The 19,514-nt window shown below is 44.4% G+C and overlaps 1 protein-coding gene across 4 annotated transcripts in view; it reads left to right on the top strand.

The window, feature by feature from the left end:
* Window positions 1-19,514, top strand: part of TNFAIP8 (TNF alpha induced protein 8) — a 111,952-nt gene that overhangs the window by 73,188 nt on the left and 19,250 nt on the right. The window lies entirely within an intron of this gene.

The following is a 19,514-nucleotide window of genomic DNA, read 5'->3' as shown; positions in this document are numbered from 1 at the left end:
AGAGAACGGGTGACAAGGCTGGAAAAGCTCCAACCAAAACACAATTATACGCTCGTGTTAGTTCGGGGGGTTTATTTGTGTGTGAGTGTTTGTATGCTTTGTTTCCTGAGACTTTGTGTCTACAAAAGTCCTCTTGTACGCGGGGGTGGGAGTGGGGGTGGCTGGGGTGGAAATCAGAGTCAGGGCGCCGAGTGTTCAAGGTTGTGAAATCCCTTTTCTTTTCAAGTAGCCTCTTGGCCAACTGGTCCATTTTAAGTCCATCGCAGCAGCTCCAGCCCCGGGAGCCTCAGAAGCCGGAGGAGAGCCCTTGGAAGTTGTCCTCTCCTGTCTCTTACTGGTTCTGCCAAAGTAAAAGCTCCGTGTTTCGTAATGTCTCTGCGGGCTGACGTTTTACCTTCTTATGCCATGGGACGGAAGCAGTCAATCAAAAAGAGGCTCGCTTCATAGAAACGCGGGGCTGGTGCGAATGAAAATGACAGCCCAGGAGCATTGCTTCTGGGCTTGATGTGGAGCTTGGGGGATTACCGTTTCCTGGCTGTGACCTCCGTCCTGACGGAGCTGTGTGCTGATGGATACTTCTCTTTTCTGTCTCATTAGCAGCAATCTCTAAGTCAAAAGCAGTTGAAGGAAGGCAAAGAGGAAGTGGGATGAGAGGATCCAATGGTGAACTTTTGTCTCACTGACAAGTAGCATTTAAGTCGGTCATTTCTCCCAGGCAGGTTTTTCCTTTCTCTTGGGTACAAAGGGAGAGGGGAGAAAGTAGATAGACAGTATCCCGAAGGGCATTGTATATTTCTCTGGCAGCGCCCACATCCTTTCCTCCTGCCCAGCTCTCTGGCTGTAACCCTGAAAATGAGTGTAAAGAGGTCCGGGAATGGTCCCCCTCCTCACCTCACCTCCACGTGTCATCATTTTCATTCCACAGATCTGCAGCAAATTATCTGGCCTCCCATGCTACTTACAGAAAGCCCAGAATGTTTCTTGTAAACGAATATGAGGTGCTAGAGTTTTAAATTGATGGCAAGTAGGGTAGAATATGGAATAACTCTTGAGGGAGATTGATCACATACTTTATTAACAGATGGAATTAGTGCAGCTTGTGCCAGGAGGTAAAGGGTGAGTGAGTGTGAGTGTGTGTGTGTGTGTGTGTGTGTGTGTGAGTGTGTGTGTATGTGTGTGTGTGAGAGTGAGTGAGTGTGAGTGTGTGTGTGTGTGTGTGTGTGTGCGCTTTCATGTGTCCCGGGCAGCTCTTTCAAGGCTGGTTATTGGCTGGAATCTAGACCCACCACTGAGATGTCTATGAAAGGAGCTATGCTGTGTAGATAACATCTCACTTCTCTATCTTTATTACTCCTTTCCCTTCTCCTTAGTTTCCCGCTCCCCTCCCCCCCCCCCCCCGCCCCTGCCTGTGGACTTCTGTATCCCATGCAGTGTGACATCACCATAAGCTCTTCACAATGTCTTCATTGCAAGAAGATTGTCTTCAGATGCTTCATGCCTTCATGCTGTAATGGGAGATACTTTTAAGTCATTATTCTGAACCGAGGGGCAAAACTAGTATACTTTGTTTGGGGATGAATCTGAAAAAAATATCAAGTCAGATTCAGAGGTCCTTGGAGGCCAAGATATTTGTGAATGTAGTAGCAATGACTGGAGATATTGTTAAGCCATCATAGCTTAGAATGTACTTCATCCCATGCCAGGAATGGTGAACTTTCATCCTGAGTCTATAGCAATCTCCTAAAGAATTGATTTAATTTTGCCTGCTTACAAATAATTACGTAATTGTGCTTGAGTATTAAACAGAGGAAAGTAACTCAGGCCTCACTTTAGTAAAAGCTGAATACATTTAAGATATTCAGGCATACAATGATAAGAAAGCAAGAGATGTGAAGGAAAACCCCACTTTATTAAAAAGGGGAAGCCATTAAAAGGAAAGATATAAACAGTATCCATCCAACAGATGAGGGCCTCCTGAGGAGCGGGGTTGATGGCCACGTTTTTGGCATTTAGTTGCTTTCTGCTGAGTAAATTACTTAATTAGATAGTAGGAAAAATGAATGGCAGTTAAGATCTCTGAGTGTCTTTCTAGTGCTAAGCATCCAGGGATCCAGGGCTCCTTCGCCCTGGTTTTGAAGCTTTGGTACCAGAAAGTGAGGACGCCATTGTTAAGGAGGGTTGCCTTGAGAGGACTTGGAAAAGCCTAAGGGTTGCTCTGTGAATGAGCTCGGCTCCTCCTCCATTGCCCATAATTGCATTTCCCGCCACCACCTCACGCAGTCATGCATGCCTCACCAGGCCTGCTATTTCACAAAGAAAACAGTAGCCATTAGACAACTCCCTCAACTTCCTGCTTCCAGACCCACAGGCTCACCTCCACCCACACCCACCCGCCTGGTGTCTGGAACAGGTGTGTGTCGTTCTCACTGCAGAAGGCCACTCCTTCCACCTCGGGCTCCTCACCGCACCAGTCTGCTGCATGTCTTCCCCCGCTCCTTCATGTCTGTGTGTAGATGTGCTCAACCTCCCTACTTCAGGGTGTCAGCGCTTGCTGTTCTTTTTGCCTGAAATATCCTTCTCCCCACCTGACCCCTTTTCCTGATCATTCCCTGGTTGGAGGCTTTTCCTGAATCTCCAACCTAAATTAGGATCCCTTATTGTCCTTTCTCAGAGCACCTATTCTTTTTCTCAATGCCACTCACCACATAGTTTAGCATCTCTTCTCTAAACCATAAGCCCTTATGGGCAAAACCATGTCTGTTTTATTCTTCATTGTATATCCAAGACATATCCAGTAAGAAGTGATATATATATATATATATATATATATATATATATATATATATATATATATAATATGCTAAGTGTCCGACCATCCAAGTAATGACATCACGTTAGCAACGCCTGGCTTCCTTTCCCTAGCGACTAGCCTCCTTGTAGTTTCTTCAGCCCAGGAACATGACTTGCTTTATAGCCAGGTGGAAACATTTCACACTGTAACCAAATGTCTGTGAAGTGTTTTCCCGTGCCTCATCTCATTTGATCCTCACAGAAGTCCCGGAGTAGGTAGATAGGAGACTTGGTGGAATCCTATTTTCTTTTAATTAGCTGGAAAACGGAGATTTAGAAAGCTTAGAAACTAGACCCAAATGAAAAGAAGTAAGAAATGGTGGACCTTGAAAATGACTTCAGGTTTTCTCACTGCACAGAATATAGTCAAACACTGCTGCAGTTAAATATTTTACCCTTTGTTCTCCCTGCATGATCTACAATAATAATCTGCATCGTGTTGATATTTACTGCTGTGTTGCTGACAATTACCTGAAAGAGAAGTTGGGGTGCTTCACTGGGCTGGAAAAAGTTTAGCTACATCAGAAAGCAGGTCTAATTAAGCAAGTCTATTCTATATCTATACAAGGCTAAGTTGACCCGTGCATGTGCGATGCATATAAAGCTCTCACTGGCACCAATTGCACGTGTGTGTTTCAATCTGTCATTGTCGAGTGTGAATTTAGTTGACACTTCTATTACAGAGAAAGGGCAAAAAGCGATATTAAAATATTTCTTCTAATTAATTTCCTTTCAATGTGCATGAATTTGTGCACTGGGCCACTAGTATTTTATAAAATGAATGAATGATCTCCATTTAAAAAAGTAATACTCAATATTTTGTTCAATTTTAGATATTCCTTTCTCCTTTAAAATGAACCCTTTAAAAAGAAAAAAGCTTTTGCATGTTGCCTACTTTCTCACTCTTGTTCATCCTTCAACCCATTGAAGTCTGTCTTTTTTCTACCACTTCACTGAAATTGCCAAAATCACCAGTGACTTCCCAGGGGCTAAAATCACCAATGATCAGCATTCACATTTCTGTCCTGGTCTTACTTGATCTTTTTTTGCAGCATTGGACACCAGGAGGCCAATGTCTCTGCAACCCTCAACTCCTTCCTTGGTTCCTATGACACAACACTCACCCGATTTCCCTTCCCCTTTCCAGCTGTTGATTTCTAATCTCCTCGCTCTCCAGCCTGGGCTCTTCCCAGAGCCACCTGTACACCCAGCAGCTGGTAAACACGATGCTTTGAATGTCATGTAGTCAACCTCAAATTCAGTAAACTGAGCCCATCATTTCCTACTCTCCATAAATCTGGTCCTCCCTTTGTATTTTCACTGATCATTGCTCTCTTTGGCTTCCAGATTACAAATCTGCAAGTTGTCCTTGACACTGCCCTTTATCCTCAGATTCTACCTGACACTTCAACCTCCTCATTATTTGTTGAATGTATCTCCCCCATCTCTGCTTCGTGCCCTCAGCATTTGTACCCTAATGGTGATAATAACCACCTCTGTCATCAGGATTCTTGGATACAAGTTGATTCCTGCTATCATAAGCAGGAGAAGTTTATTGAGAGTGTATTGGGTAGTTCACACCTCCACAGAAAGGTCGTTCACACCTCCTCTGAAAATGCATCAGGAGGTGCAGTGAGGACATACCCTAGAATTGCCTGGTAAGGAACTCACCATGGCCTTTTCCTCCTCTGTATTTTTCAGTTCTGTCACTGCTGGGACTTCTGATGTGGCCGAATATTTGGTCATCCTGAACATTCAAAAATCCCAGACATAAATCATCTGATTCATCAATGCTAGATTGTGTATCTACCCCTTGCTGCCCGTGGGAGAGGGAACTTCTGGTTCCAGCTTTTGTAGTGGGAGAGAGGCCAACTCCTACCAACACTTGCAAAATGAGGGTTTCTCAGAAAAGGAAGGGAGTCCAACGTGGATCACCAAAACAACAACCAGTATCGACCACACCACCGGACTGCTCCGTCCAACCCTAGTGTTGCCCTTTTACTTACTTCCTTTTTCCCTCAACAAATGCTGTTTCCTTTGTTGGGATCACTCTCTTGCCTCTCCTCAGGGGGGTCGTTTGGAGTAGATGCTCTTTCAGAGAGTTCCCCTAACCCCCTGTACTCCCCTCAGTTGCACCACGTTTCGTGTGTTACGATTATTAGTTTTCTTTACCTTTGCCTCCATTTCATTATGAGCTTTTTGACAGCAAGATTTATATTATTTTTTCCAAATCTCTGGTACTTGACCTTGGGCCTCTCGTATAGGAGGGCCTAATAAAGCATTATCAAATTAATTTATTTATTTAAAAGATCATATGATCTGATGAAACGTTTAGAGTAAGAAGTCATCTAACCTCACTATATAAGAATAGTGCCTTTCAGACCTAGAGGACAAACCCATTTAGGGTGTCCCCACTATAATACATTTAATGGCAGAGACAAAACAAGCATGCGCCTTTGATCTCTGGGGTCAAGGGCCAGAGTGGCTTGCTGGCATCTCCAATTGCCTTGAAGACTGAAGAAACAATTGTGAAACTAAAATGTATTAAGCTCTTCCATGTGCCAGACATGGTGCTAAGGATATGATTGTGTATATTATCTCATTTAATACTTACATAATAACGCTTTGTGTTAATTACACATAACACTTAAGGAAACTGAGGTTCAGAGAGGTTAAAAATGGGGCCTAAAACTACAAAGCTATGGGAAAGTGGAATCAGGAGTAGAGCAAAGGCAGACTGAACATAAAGCCTGAGGTGCTTCTGTGATGTCCAGAAGCCGCCCTCCCCTCTGCAGGTAGCTTGGCACTCAGGAGTGGAGAGACCAGGTATCTTGGAGGGGAAAGAGAATAGCCAGGACCCTGCCCCTTTCTCTACTGCTCAGGGCACAGACAGGGAGTCTGGAGTGCACCCTTCAGACCAAGGAGCCCAGCAGGACTGGCTAGGAGGTGCCTGGAGCCCGCTGCAGAGAGGGACCGGAGCACCTGTGGGACAAGAGGGACCTCACTTCCTGGGGCAGTGGCCAGCTTGAGACAGAGAGTGTAGACTTCCCTGGTCACTGGCGTGAAACAAGGTTCAATTAATGTGTGTGTTACTTTATCACAACTGGGTGACTTTGCAGCATGCACGGAGTTTCAAGTTTCTTTAGAATCTGGAAGGTGTATACATACACCAGTGAATGATTCTCAGCACAGTTGTGTTCCACTCAGTTGATTCATCCTATCTCCTAATAATACATTAATTGGTGGGGACTATGGACAGGCATTTGCACTCTCAATTGTAGCCCCACTCAGTTTCACCATCTTTTAGCAGGCTGCTATGTTCTCAGTGCTTCTGCAGAAGTTTCTCTGGGCTCCTGGTTACCTTGAGTCCGTCTCACCAGAGTCTGCCGTAACTGGGTCCCCAATTCCCTCGTGGGTTTTCCAGAAGCCCGTTTTGATCAATCAGCTTGCCATTCAAATGATTAAGGTCAGTCAAGTGCCAGGAAAGAGGTATGCCTGAAGGTTACCCACACCACCCCCCCCCAAGCCCATTGTGCCAACAGGCTGGCTTGCAGAACCTTCCAGGGACCTCATGTTCAGCATCCCCCAACCTGCTAGGGCTTATGGCTCTCCAAGGGGCACAGAAAGTAGAGACTTCCACTAGAAAGAGTGGGACCAATACAAGGCAGGATATAGAGAAGTTCAGTTGTTCCATGGTGGTGACTTAGGAATGTCCTCTTCGGTCATCAAACACCCCAGTGGTATTATAGAAGCTGCCACACCATGTGGTGTCCTCACTGTTTTAACCTCACATGGGGTGGCAGCTTCTATAATAGCACCGCTGCTAAGCATCACTGTACGTCTTCTCCCCTTCCCCAGCCCTTGCATGGCAGAGGGAATGGAGAGGACAGCGGGTGATGTGGTGGTTCGGCTCCGATGAAATGCATGGCACTTGGCGCTGCTGACCTTGATGTCATGGATACTATAAAGCAGGCGTCCTCAAACTACGGCCCGCGGGCCACATGTGGGTGTTTTTGCCGTTTTGTTTTTTTACTTCAAAATAAGATATGTGCAGTGTGCATAGGAATTTGTTCATAGTTTTTTTTTAAACTATAGTCCGGCCCTCCAACGGTCTGAGGGACAGTGAACTGGCCCCCTGTTTAAAAAGTTTGAGAACCCCTGCTATCAAGGGTGCAGCCTAGCTCAAAACACTGGACTTCGATGTGATTATGTTTCCTTTTATGTGGACATTAGGCTTGGAGTGAGGTGTGCTGACAGGGGCTAAAAGTGGACAATCCAGTTAGAGATGTGTGCCCTGCTGTCTCCTCAACAGTGGGTGTCACGAGTAACCTGGTACTGCCTGACACCCCCGCTCTGTAAGCTTATGTATATTTGGGCCTTCTCTTCCTCACTTCTGAAGTTTTCATCAGATTGACTATGCATCACACCTTCTTGTCCCCTAATTAGGATGCCAGGGAACAGTCAGGATCATGTGGATGATTCAATTCCCTGCTCCTGGCTGTTTACCAGGAAGTAGCCAAAAAGTGGGCAGGGGAAAGAGAAAGCAGGAGGGCCAGAAAACCTCAGGACCCAGTGAGTTCATTTCAGAATAATGCGGGGTCGCTGGGTTTGCTACAACCCGTTTGTCAACATTTCTGTCTGTGCGAACAAGATGGCAACCACGTCAGAAACAGTGAGATCGGCATGGTGTACACCTCTCCTCATTTAGTGGAGTGTGCCTACAACATAGCATTGACTGAGTTATTTTTAAAAAATCAAATCAGTTTATATATCTGTAAGATTTAAGGAAGATCTGCAGTGAGAAGACTTTTATAATAAAAATGACTAACAACACAAGTAGAATCACCATGTTTAGAGTTCAAAGCCATGTTGCAGGTCCTCTGTCTCACCTCCTCACTTCAGAGAAAAGGAGCTGAGGCCCAGAGAAGTGGTGTCTCGGCCCTTTCTAACCCCCTTGTGCCGGTTTGGCAAACAAGAAATTTTGCAAACGTAGGTCTTGGCATCCTGGATTTTTGCGTGAGATCTTGAAGCAGGACAGATCTGCTTGTATAGGCATCTCTCACTACCTTTGGGGGGAACTTTAATGGAATGGTTGACACTTGGAGATTTCCCATTTCACTTCTCCTGCGTGTACCCGAGGAGAGGAAGAGATGAAGCATTGTGAAATCAACTTCAGCTCTGCGCATAGTGCCTATGAGATCCCTGGTTTTGAAAGTGGTAGACGGAGTGAGAGGCAATCACACAGTGAGCTCACTTGTTTTCATTCCTTTGGGAGCATCATTCAGGAAAATTAGCCTTTGAGGGTGCTGGCTGGGCAGGGGCTGTCTTGCTGGGTGAGAAGGTGTGCGTGTGGGTGGGTGGGAAGGGAGTCAGCATTCAGACACCGGACATGCCGTTGCAGGAGCAGATGGGTGTCACACACACACACACACACACACACACACATGCAGCACCTCAGGCCTGGTGTGTTCTGGGAATCAAATTGCATTCTCTTTCAGGAAATGGCTGTGGGGCTGCAGCCCACTGCGCCCCCAGCCGCAGACCAAGATATTTGAAACAGTGAAAACAATTGCTTAAAACTTGTTTAAAAGGCTGAAGAACCCTAAAGCAAAGTTAGAGCTGGAGTGAGTGTTGAGCAGGCAGTAAATGGCTGAGGGCGTGCTGGTCTGGGACTGGGTACGACTGCGAAGCCTGTGCTCCTAGGCTGGTACCTCGTGGTATTTATGGTTTTAAAGTTGTACGGGCATTTGCGTTTGTGTAAGTGGTGGTACTGTGGACTCACATTGCAGTGCACTTTTAGTGACAAATAAGATTTAATTTTATAAATAACGATGAGCAAAGTTGCTTCCCAGGAAATGGTGAGGCAAAGAGGCCACGGAACACAATGCCCCCAAGGACCACAATAGCTTTCGGCTCCTGAAGCCTTAAGGCCTTTTTTTGCCTAAGTCAGGGTTGACTCCCCAAAAGAGAATAAACAACTCATGACTTTACCTTCCAAGTTGACAGGCCATCTGTGCTTGCTGCCAGCTCACCTGGCCCAGGTGTGTGTTATCACATGGCCCACTCAGCTAGGCTGAGCTGGGGACCAGAGGCTTCCCCAGAAATGCAGGCTGTTCTGCTTGCGGTGGACAGGTCACTGTTTACTTCCAGGGGGCAGCCTCTTGCCCTAAATCACTGCCACCTTCCCTGAGCCTCAGATACTCATGCAACAAAAGACTGAGCTTGGGGAAGCAGAGGTGTGTGTGTGTGTGTGTGTGTGTGTGTGTGTGTGTGTGTGTGTGTATGGAGGACCCTGCCCTCCAAGAACTTATGGTTCAGGCCATCACATACAGCACATGGGCACTCATAGGACAGAATACACGATGGGGAGCTCAGGATGAGAACAGCACAGAGGATGGGGCAGCAGACTCTGTGAGAATCTAGGGGAGGGAGTGTTCATCAAAAGTCATGATGGGCAGTATAGAGGGGTTAGCGGGCTTCAGCTTGGCCCTGTAGGCAAGGGGAGAGTGAAGGAAGGACGCTTACAGCATTATGGAGTGGGGGGTTCATGGAGGGCACTGGTGAGCCACATTGCAGTGGTCCATGGGGCCAGACTCGGCTGCCCACAGGGACACTGCGGGTAAGAGACCGGCACTGGGGGTCAGGCGAGCTGGCCTCCTTGGTTGTCTGTGCAGCCTTCAGTGGCTGATTAGTCTCTATGAGCTTCAGGTTTCTCGTTAGAAAAATGCAGGCTTTCATATTAGACTACAGCATGCCTGAGATGCCTTCTAGGAGGGACGCAGGTGCTGAGCTGGAAGAGGGCAGATGCAAAGCAGTGTTTTCGGGATACCAAGCCCCCAAGGGCCCTTGGTTGGTCTGGAAGAAAAGACTGAGCCTGGGTCAAAGGAGCCTGGGCAGTCAAGTGTGGGAATATCCAGTCATCATGGGGGAGGTGATTCTCCTTATGTGATCTCCGAGGGAGTGACTGACGAGAGAGAAGGAGTTAGCCTCTGAGAACACCCACTTCTACAAGGGAAAGAGGTATAGGGAACAGAAATGGGGGAGCTCAAGCGGTAGGAGGAAAACCAGAAGGAACAGGGGCTTTGGAAGCCAGGAGGAGGAGAGCCTGGGAGAGGCATGGTCAGCCACGTCTAAAGAGAACCACCCTGGAAGATTGCTTCTCTTAGGGCCTCGGTAAAAGCTGAGAGCCTGGGTTTGAAGAGCTGGTCTTGGAAGAGCTGAGAACACATCTCAAGTATTCAGTCAATGTTTAATGGGAACGAGGGAGGCCTGTGGGGCCCTGGAGATGACTGCCCCGCTGTGAGCACCTGCCCCATCTCCTGAGGGAGGGAGACCTTCGTGTCTTCACTGGCCTTCATGTCACAATTGCCAGCAGATTCCTTTCTGATCTCCCCTGTCATCTCCGACCCCTCCCTGTGGCATCACACAAAATCAGCTCTGTGCCCGAGGGTGACAAGCTGAGGTAGGAGAAAATTTAATCCAGCTCTTCATCCTGCGAAGCTTTGGCCCGTCTGAGAAATAGAGAATTTTTCTCCCCTCCCTTTCGCCTTCACTTTCTCTCCCCCATGTTTTTCCTAGCTGTGACAGGAACACCTGTTTAGGAAAACCGCTGATGCTTCAGCCAGGAATGTCCTAGATTTGACACACCGTGGACTGCAAGGGCTTTACTCTTCTATGTGTTAAATAGGACTTGGGCCACACCCAAATTGAGCCATTAAGTTGAGCCATTCTGAGGTGCTAAGCAATTGTCACGCCAATGGAAATATGCTAGGTGGCTCCTCCCTTGTGAGAACCAATGAGATAATGCTTGTGTCAGTGATTAGAGAGCTTCACTCAACACTGTATAAAGAAGGAGGTTTATCATCACACCCAAGATCAAACCCACCCGTGGCCTGCCTACGATATTTACCCAATTAAGAGATACTTATTTCACCCTGACTGGTATGGCTCAGTGGATAGAGCCCCGGCCTGCAGACTGAAGGGTCCTGGGTTCGATTCTGGCCAAGGGCATATGCCTGAGTTGTGGGCATATGAGGGTCGTGCAGGGCTGTGTGGTTTCCAGAGTAGGACACAGACTTGGAGCTGTGAACGAGTGCTGTGTGCAGGGCAGGGGAGCACTCCAATTCTCAGGCGGGTTCATGCAGACCCATAAACAAGGACGTGACACCCAGGAATGCCGCTGCTGAATTTCCAACTCTCAGTTGGGGCCAGTCAGAAGCCAGGGCTGTGTGGTGTTGGCTTGGATTTCTAGTGACTGTCCTACTGGGTTATAAAAATGATTTCCTCAAATAGCTTGCAAACCGATGATGAATTAGAAAAGCAGTAATGCCAGCCTGCGGCTGTCATTTCAAAGCCTTCAGCTGGGTCGTGCCATCCATTTTCCGGAAGGCCGGTGGAACTTTCAGTGAATGGCTTTTGAAGGAGTAGAGAGCCCTCACCCCCTCCTGTGAAGCTGAACCTCACTTCTCGGGGGTTCACTCATTAACAAGCCTGACGGTAAGCAGGCTCACTGAAGAAATGCAGGCTGAGGCCTTTTATGGGGAGGGCTGCTTTAAATTAGTTGGCTCACTCGACCATACCTCTGACTTGATGATCAAGCTGATAACCTTAGAGAACGGGAGCAATTACTGGTGGTTGCTATCTATCCCAGCATGCTTTGAGGTTGCCCTCTGTGCATGTGGTTAAGTCATGGGGAGGGGAGGTGTTCTTGTTGCTCTCAGCAGTGGAATTCAGCTGGCTTGTTTGAACACGTATAAGGGTTAATCAGGTAAATTATAATGCTCTTGGGAGAGGCGGCCGAGCTGAAGCCTGACACAGCCCTCAGGGTTTCTCAGGAAAGGGTCATTCTTAAAATCCTTAATTGAGTTCCTTTCTTTCCAAAGATGGGTTCTTATGGTGTTAGACCAGTTGATTAGACCAGGTAATAAAGTTTACATTCCTGATGTATATTTTAATCCTCTGCATATTTGTTTCTTTTAAACTCTCAGAAGGCCCTTCCTTTAAAATATAATTGGACCAAGTGAAAAGAAAAGAGGAGTAAGTTGATTTTGTTGACATTCTACAGTCTTCAGGCCCTTTTGTAAATGAAGATGTGGAATGTCAATTGGACTATTTAATTGTGGAGGGTGGGAATGAGAGAGCTGTTATATTTGGTAGTGGTGGTCTAGAATATCACAGAGAATACCAGCAAATAGTCTCTTAAAGTAACATTGTCTGTTGTTTTCTAACCGCCCCCCCCCACTATCTATCTGTAGTCCATGAAATAGTCAAACCTGTTTTCATTGTATATCTTCAGTTAGCCAGATTTTTTTTTAATGTTTGATGCTGTTTTTTAGTCCATGAATGACTCAATTGATTAAATGTAGGCAGCTACTAAACTTGGCAGTTTGTTGCCTTCATCATGCCTCTGGACAGGAAGTGTTCAGTATAGATATGACTAACCAGTTTCCAGGCTTAAAAATAAAGTAAGTGGGGGATTTCTGGACAGAATAGGTCTTTGTCACTCATTTCAACATGTCTGATAAGTGTGAAGCTCAAAGCCAACCACTTTGGTTTCTCATTTTTTCCAGGCCATCACTTCACCTGAAATTTTCTGTTATACAAATTGAAACTTATTTTATGCTGGTTTTTTTTAATGGAATAATAGGGTATTTTGAATAGTCATGAGAGTCAGCTAGAGTCAGTATTCTCTCCTTATTGCCTCTTTTATGCTTAGCTCCATTTATTTGTTTTTATTATTATTTCTTTCTTTTTTTTTTTTTTGCTCCTTTTAAATCATCTCCCTCCTGAGGTAGATAAAGGGGAAATAATCTTCACTTGCCTGTGTAGCACCTTAAACATGTACTGTGTGACTTGTCTTCTTAAATCTAAGCTCCACTAGAAGTAGCATTTCTCACCCACCCCCAAAAGTTACTTCCAGTCAATCTAGTGATTCTTAGATAATTTTTTGTCAGGTAGCCCTTTAACAACCCAGGAAGAATTATATGATTTTGACAGATACCAAATGTTTTTGGTATCTTGTTGCCTATAGCTGTTGTTTCTGGATGATAAAGATAATTTCGTATTTTCTTGCCTGCTTCCTAAAAAGTGTAACTTTCTCTGCCTTAGTAAAAATGTTTTTCCCCTGTCTTTCTTATTCTAAGCAGCTTTTTTTGGCGGGGGTGGGGTGGGGGGGAAGGGCCTTAGGGATTTAAGAAGTCTTAACACCACATTTTGTGGAAGTGCTAAAGTTGACACAGCATTTATTAGATGAGAATATCTCTAACAACAGTAAAAAAAGGTTTCCCTTTCTAAATCTTAAACTCTGTGCAAGTGTTAGTCTCTGAGCTTTTATTTTATTTTTTCAAATGTGGAATTGTGCCATGGGATGATAATTTAAAATACAAAATGCATGCAAATATTTTTAGTTTGGGTTAGGGTAAAGTTATTACTGATTTTTTGGAACAACTAGACTTCCTTTGCCAAATTTAGAAATAAATCATAAATTTATAAAGAACAGGATTGGTTGCTATACTTGGTTTGAACATGACCTTGGCTCTGAAATGCTTGTTCTTCTGTGCTGCTCATGGTCCCCTCCTGTTTTCAAGACCCAGGCAGAACAGAATAGAATAGGCTCTGCTGTGCATTGGGTTAGAGCTTGATAAAAATCTGGTCTTTTGAAAATACAGGAATCCTGTGCCCCGAATACCCTCTGCTTGTTCCAGCAGGATGCTGCCATGGGAAAGAGAGAACTGCTTAAACAAGCCAGATTTTCGTGAATGAAACGATTCCCTGATCTAAAATGTTAATCTCCTCTACCTTTGCAGTGATCAAGACTCTTGTAGGTTTTATGATGATGGGCACATTGTAGGGAAACAGAAAATGCTTCATAGCCAATGAAGTGTGAGGATAGACATATGATCTAGAGGGTTAAATATTTTGCAGAATTCAAGTCTTTGCTGTTTTCATGAGATTCGTGGATCATCCAAAGATTGATTAATGATGATCCATCATCTGGCCTGGCTGTCTGTTTTTTAGGTACAGGAGGGAATGTACACACTAGGTGGTTGTACCATCCATGGTGCCAGCAGTCAGCTAAAACTAAAATCATGATGGACATTCAGAATATACTGTGCATATGGGGGGCATTTCAGAAGGCCCAGTAGGACCTTCTTGCTCATTCCTTTGGAGGCCGTCTGGGTGATATTCAATCTCCTAGCCAGTGTTGTTGTTGTTTTTTAATATATTTTTATTGATTTCAGAAAGGAAGGGAGAGGAAGAGAGAGATAGAAACATCCATGATGAGAGAGAATCATTGATTGGTTGCCTTCTGCATGCCCTACATTGGAGATTGAGCCCACAATGTGGGCATGTGCCCTGACGATCGAACCATGACCTCCTGGTTCATAGGTTGATGCTCAACCACTGAGCCACGCTGGCTAGGCTTCTAGCCAGTGTTTTGAATCACAGTGGTTAGGCCTAAGCTCAGCATAGACCCATGGAAAGGTTTTAACCAGACCAGGTCTGTCCATGGAGAGTTGTCTTTTAAATTTGGGTCAGACTGGCTTTATTATCAAAACACTTCTAGTACATCTTATGGAGCAATGGGAAAAGGAGTGTTTTAGGTGTGACCCTTGTGTTTGAAATACTTGCTTTTTTCTCTACTAGTTTTTTTGTTTGTTTTCCCACAAAAGCATCTCTCTGTTTCAATTCATTGGAATTGTACATCTTCCTGGGTTCGAGCCATTGGGGCATGGATCAACCCAAAGAAGTTAATTACCATTAAGTCTAGTTTAAAATAAAAAGCAATTTTTAGGAGTAAGATTAGAGAAAAGAAAGCTGTTACTTGATTTGGAGACAGAGATACAGTGGATAAATTCAAATCTAAAACTCTTTAGGCTGAGTAAAGGAGGCCTATACACCCCATGTAATGCTTTTAACAACTAAAATCCCAGCATTCATTTGTTAGTTTATACCTAGAAGATGAGAAATGGTCTTTATCGGACTTCGACAGCAAAATAAAGGTCTCAACCCTCTTTAACCACGAACGTACATTCCCTGAAGTTCAATCAAATATTAGGTGACAACGTCAGCTCCTGGTCAAAATGATCTCAATTGTGAAAAGAAAGTCTTGCCTCTAAGACCAGAAGGGCCCAGTGTGTTGGCCTTTCTCGGCTTGGGCCACCGTGTTGCATGGAGCCCAGAGACAAAGGAATAGCTGTTACTAAGACCTTTGCTGACCCAACACCAGCCTCCAGCCAGAGTTCTAGGCATCTTTTCAGCTATCCCTAACGATTCAAAAATATATATGTTAAAATGTCTCGGATTCTTCACCCTCCATCAGAATGCAATGAGCCATAAGTCAGCTCAAGAAAAGATGACCCAACTCCTGACCCCTTGATACTTTATTAGATGCCATTAAAACCTTGGAGAGCTGGGATATTGTTAAGGCCTACATTTGGAAGCTGGTCTCTTAATCCAAGAATTCTTCAGTTTCCTGTTTTGTGTGCCTGTATCTAAGATTGTGCTATTTTGTGATAATACCAACGTAATGGAAGAAAAATGATGTGAGACATTTGCTATTCAAGAATTTAATTCCTTTTGATGTTGGCTAGGGTCTCAACATTCATTTCAACACAGTTTCTAAATTTTGGCTGGGGTAGTATGGTATAAGTATGGTATATGGTTTTATTTAATTCTGTAGGATATAGTGAAAAAAAGATTTCATTTTTATTCATCAACAGGGGAAATATGGCAGAATTCTTTCTGGATATTTGCTGTAGACTGTGCCCTGCATTGGAATGTGGGTGGAGTTCCGGCATTTGTGTATTTGTATGTTTCAGGGAAATGAAGGTACAGAGAAGCACTTGTCCGTTGCCTATATAAAGACTAACTGTACAGCTGACAGCTTAAAAATACTGTATGAGACGACATTTCATGTCCAACAGTAGCATCTGTTTCCTTCATTCCAGCATCAGCAAATGGCATTAACGATGGATCATGCTGAAAATGGAAGAGGGTAAACCCTTCTTTTTGGCACATCCGTTAACTTCTCTCACCATCCTTTTCAAAGCAGAAGTAGACTGAATGGCATAAATAGAACATTAACAAGAGTTTAGTTCAAGGGGAGGGGGGGACTGTCCCTTTAGGGTAGATTTAATTTTCAGATTTAGAAACTGACTCAAATCATACGTTCTAAAAACTTGATTTTTCTTAAGCATGTATTACTTATGCATTGGTTTGCATTTTAGAGAGAAATTCCATACTCTTTTTCTAAGGTATCTTCTGCCTTTTGCAGCAATGAGAACATTCAAAATCATATGAAGAAGAAAATTTCAATAAAGTGGGTTGTCTTTATCCTAGAAATATTGTTTTAATCGGAGGTTCTATTATTTAGCAAGAACTTAATATAAAATGTCCACTACAGGTCATTAGTAATATTTCTCAGGAACAAAGATATGTCCATAAATCGTACTAATCATTTGACTCAGTAAAATTATATTCATGGCCTTATGAAATGAGCATCATAGAACCGTGTATTTAAATCTTATAAGGCCACCAGTCTTTCAGAAAATGAGTCTAGATACTTTAAAAGGACCATGATAAATCACCTCCTAATCTGTATATATAAACACATAATATGCAAATTAGCTGGGCATCACGATCGCTCAGGAGGAGCTGCGTGCGCAGATGGGTGGAAGGGGACTTCGTGCTGCCCCCAGCCCCAGCAGACACACACCAGGGGTGTGGGCGCGGCTCAAAGCACACCCCCGATGGGTGGCGGCAGCGGCTGGAGTGAAGCTGCCCCTGTCCCAGATGCCTGGCGGCTGCTGGAGCAAAGCAGCCCAGGTCCCAGGTGCCTGGCAGTGGCAGGAGCAAAGCAGCCCGGGTCCCGGGTGCTGGAGGGAAGCCGGTGCCAGCAGCCAGAGGAAGGAAGGCCTATTCTTGCATGAATCTTCATGCATAGGGCCTCTAGTGTTTTATAAAAATGTTAATTAATACTGTTCTTATTCACTTACGGAGATCTGTGTCCTATGTCTCTTGACCAAATTGACCCTGATAGTATGAACTGATTCTTCCTAGGCATAAATGACATTTGGATTTATCATAGAAAGTACTCAGCCCCTCTGTCCACCCCAGAAACAGAACCCAGACACTGTGAAACACAACCCCCCCTTCCCAGCCTGCTAGGCACACTTACTTCCCTTTAAAACAAAAACTGCCCTAAATAGGGTAGCTCTTACTTAGCACACCAAGAATGACTCCCCAGTAGTAATTATTGTTGCTATGATATCCATTGCTGTATAATACCCCCAAATCTAAGGAAGAGCAAAGAGATTCAGATACTTATCCCTGTGCCTTTTACCATATTGATCACTGTATCACCTATTCAAGAACTACTAGGACATGTTTCAGTTCGTTTAGAAACTGGTTTGGAATTTTTAAAAGACACTTCAAAACTCCTCACCAGGGAAATTAAGACAGGTGTGCACCCGGAATCTGAGCAGGTGTAAGGTAGTGTGGAGCCTCCACCTAGAAGGGCGTGCAGTGTGGAGACCCGGCTCTGCCCTTGCGGAGTTCTCATTCTGGAGGAGATAGCAGACAAGAAAGTAAGGACGGACATGCAAGGGGAGCGCTGCATCACTTAGAGGGGTTCAGGAAGGGCTGTGGCGGAGATACTGGAGGTAAAACTGTTGAGATGGATGGCACTGGCAGGAAGCTTTGGAAAGCAGGGGCATGCGGTACGTGGGGCATGTACCATTGGTGGTGGTACAGTAAACAATTCTAGGAGGCCCCGGGCCTAATGTTAAATCACCTGAAATCACATAACTAGATTAGTCCCTGTTTGGTTCCTTTGGAATGCTTTGTATCATTCGCGAAGAATGCCTGTGTTTGCGGCTGAATGGCTTTCGCCACCTTACTCAGACTGACTCACCTTTTGTACCATGTAGGTAGACGTGGGGCAAGGCCTTTGGCAGGCAACAATATCTGACTAGAAAGAAATAGTATTGGGGATTTTTTTATCTCATTGAATTGATTTTAATCATTTAAAAAAAATTCAATGATTTTTATTATGATATAGTTAGGGGAGTAGTATCAGTTTCCATTCACATACATTATCTAGTTTCCTTTTAAAATGAACTTATTTTTTAATAAAAATATATTAAGTGAACATAGGAAAATAAAATATAGGTAGTGAGTAGACAACAAAGGCAAGTAAGTCATGAGAGTGGTACAGAAAGGACAAGGAATTAGGATGTTGCTCAGGTAGATAGAAGATGGCTTTTTGGGTAGAGAGAGATTTCAGCAAAGATCCCGGGGTAGAAAATGCAAAGCATTTTGAGGGAAAGGTAAATTAAGAAGTTGGCTCAGTAGTTGAGCATCGACCTATGAACTAGGAGGTCACAGTTCAATTCCCAGGTTTCGGGCTTGATCCCCAGTGAGGAGCATGCAGGAGGCAGCTGATCAGTGATTCTCTCGAATCATTGATGTTTCAATCTCTCTTCCCCTTTCCCTTCCTTTCTGAAATTAATAAAAATATATTTTTAAAAAATAGAAGAAGTAGAAGTTGGCAGAAGCCAAGAGATCTGCTGGAGAGTCAGAGGTGGGAAGCGGTCTGGCTTGCCTTGATCGGCAGCCAGGGGAACAGAGGGAGGGCCTTAGCCTATGGAGTCACCCCCAAGGCTCTCTGAGAAGTGACCCAGAATGTGCGAGCCTCTGATCTCTGATCGCGTAAGGCAAGGGTGGCTAACGCATATGCCTTGGGTAGTTTTCTGGCCGCTTTAGGCATGTTGCCAGGTGGTATATTGGGAGGGCCCTCTCTCCCCGCCATCCCCTCCAGTGTTGCCAGGTCATTTTTCTAGAAAAGCTGGAAATGTGAATTTTTATCTCACAGCTCCCAACTTTTACACACACACACACACACACACACACACACACACAAGTATTATGAGGCTCCCTTTTTGAGGTGATAAGAATGTTCTGAAGTTCGATGGTGGTGATGCATGACATTGTGCATATAATACAAATTATTGAAGTGTACACTTTTTAAATGGTTACAATGGTGAATACTATGTTATATGAATTTTATCTAAATTTAAAACAGAAAAAAACGTTACTGAGGCCCAACAAAACGCATTACCAGCCAAAAGTTGGTCAGCTCTGTTTTAGGTGGAGGAAGTACTGCTTGTAATTTTGAGAATCCCAACATAAAGCACCTTTCACAGGGGAGCCAGGGACCTGGGGGAGTGAATGGGGGTCACATTGTGACCCTGAGTTAACCTTTGGGCCTCTGTGGTCCGCATGGCTTCTTCCATCTCCAAAAGCAGGACCGGTGATAGAAATGCTGAGAGGTGGAATGGTGGCTGTAATTCATTCTGGAATGCTGAATGAGTGGGTGGAAATACAAAGCTACTAAAAGGTGGGGGCTGCCACAGTGGTTTAGAGAAGTGATTTATTTTGTTGCTATTTGGCAACTAGTCGTTAAATTGATCCGTTATGTTATTTGCCAAAGTTTACTTTACCCAAATATCTACCATTAGGGAAGTAATCCGTCTCCAAGACAGCAAGTTAATATATTTAGGGAGACGTTTTTTAGTTCTTACAAGAGAATGACTATAATGGTCTTTTTAGTTATTTTCTTTAACTGAAAAATGAGTTTAATATATCATGTATGTGTCATCAAC

This window comes from Cnephaeus nilssonii (assembly GCF_951640355.1).
Source record: "Cnephaeus nilssonii genome assembly, chromosome: 2".
Lineage (NCBI taxonomy): Eukaryota > Metazoa > Chordata > Mammalia > Chiroptera > Vespertilionidae > Cnephaeus > Cnephaeus nilssonii.
This window is presented reverse-complemented; position numbering and strand designations above follow the sequence as displayed.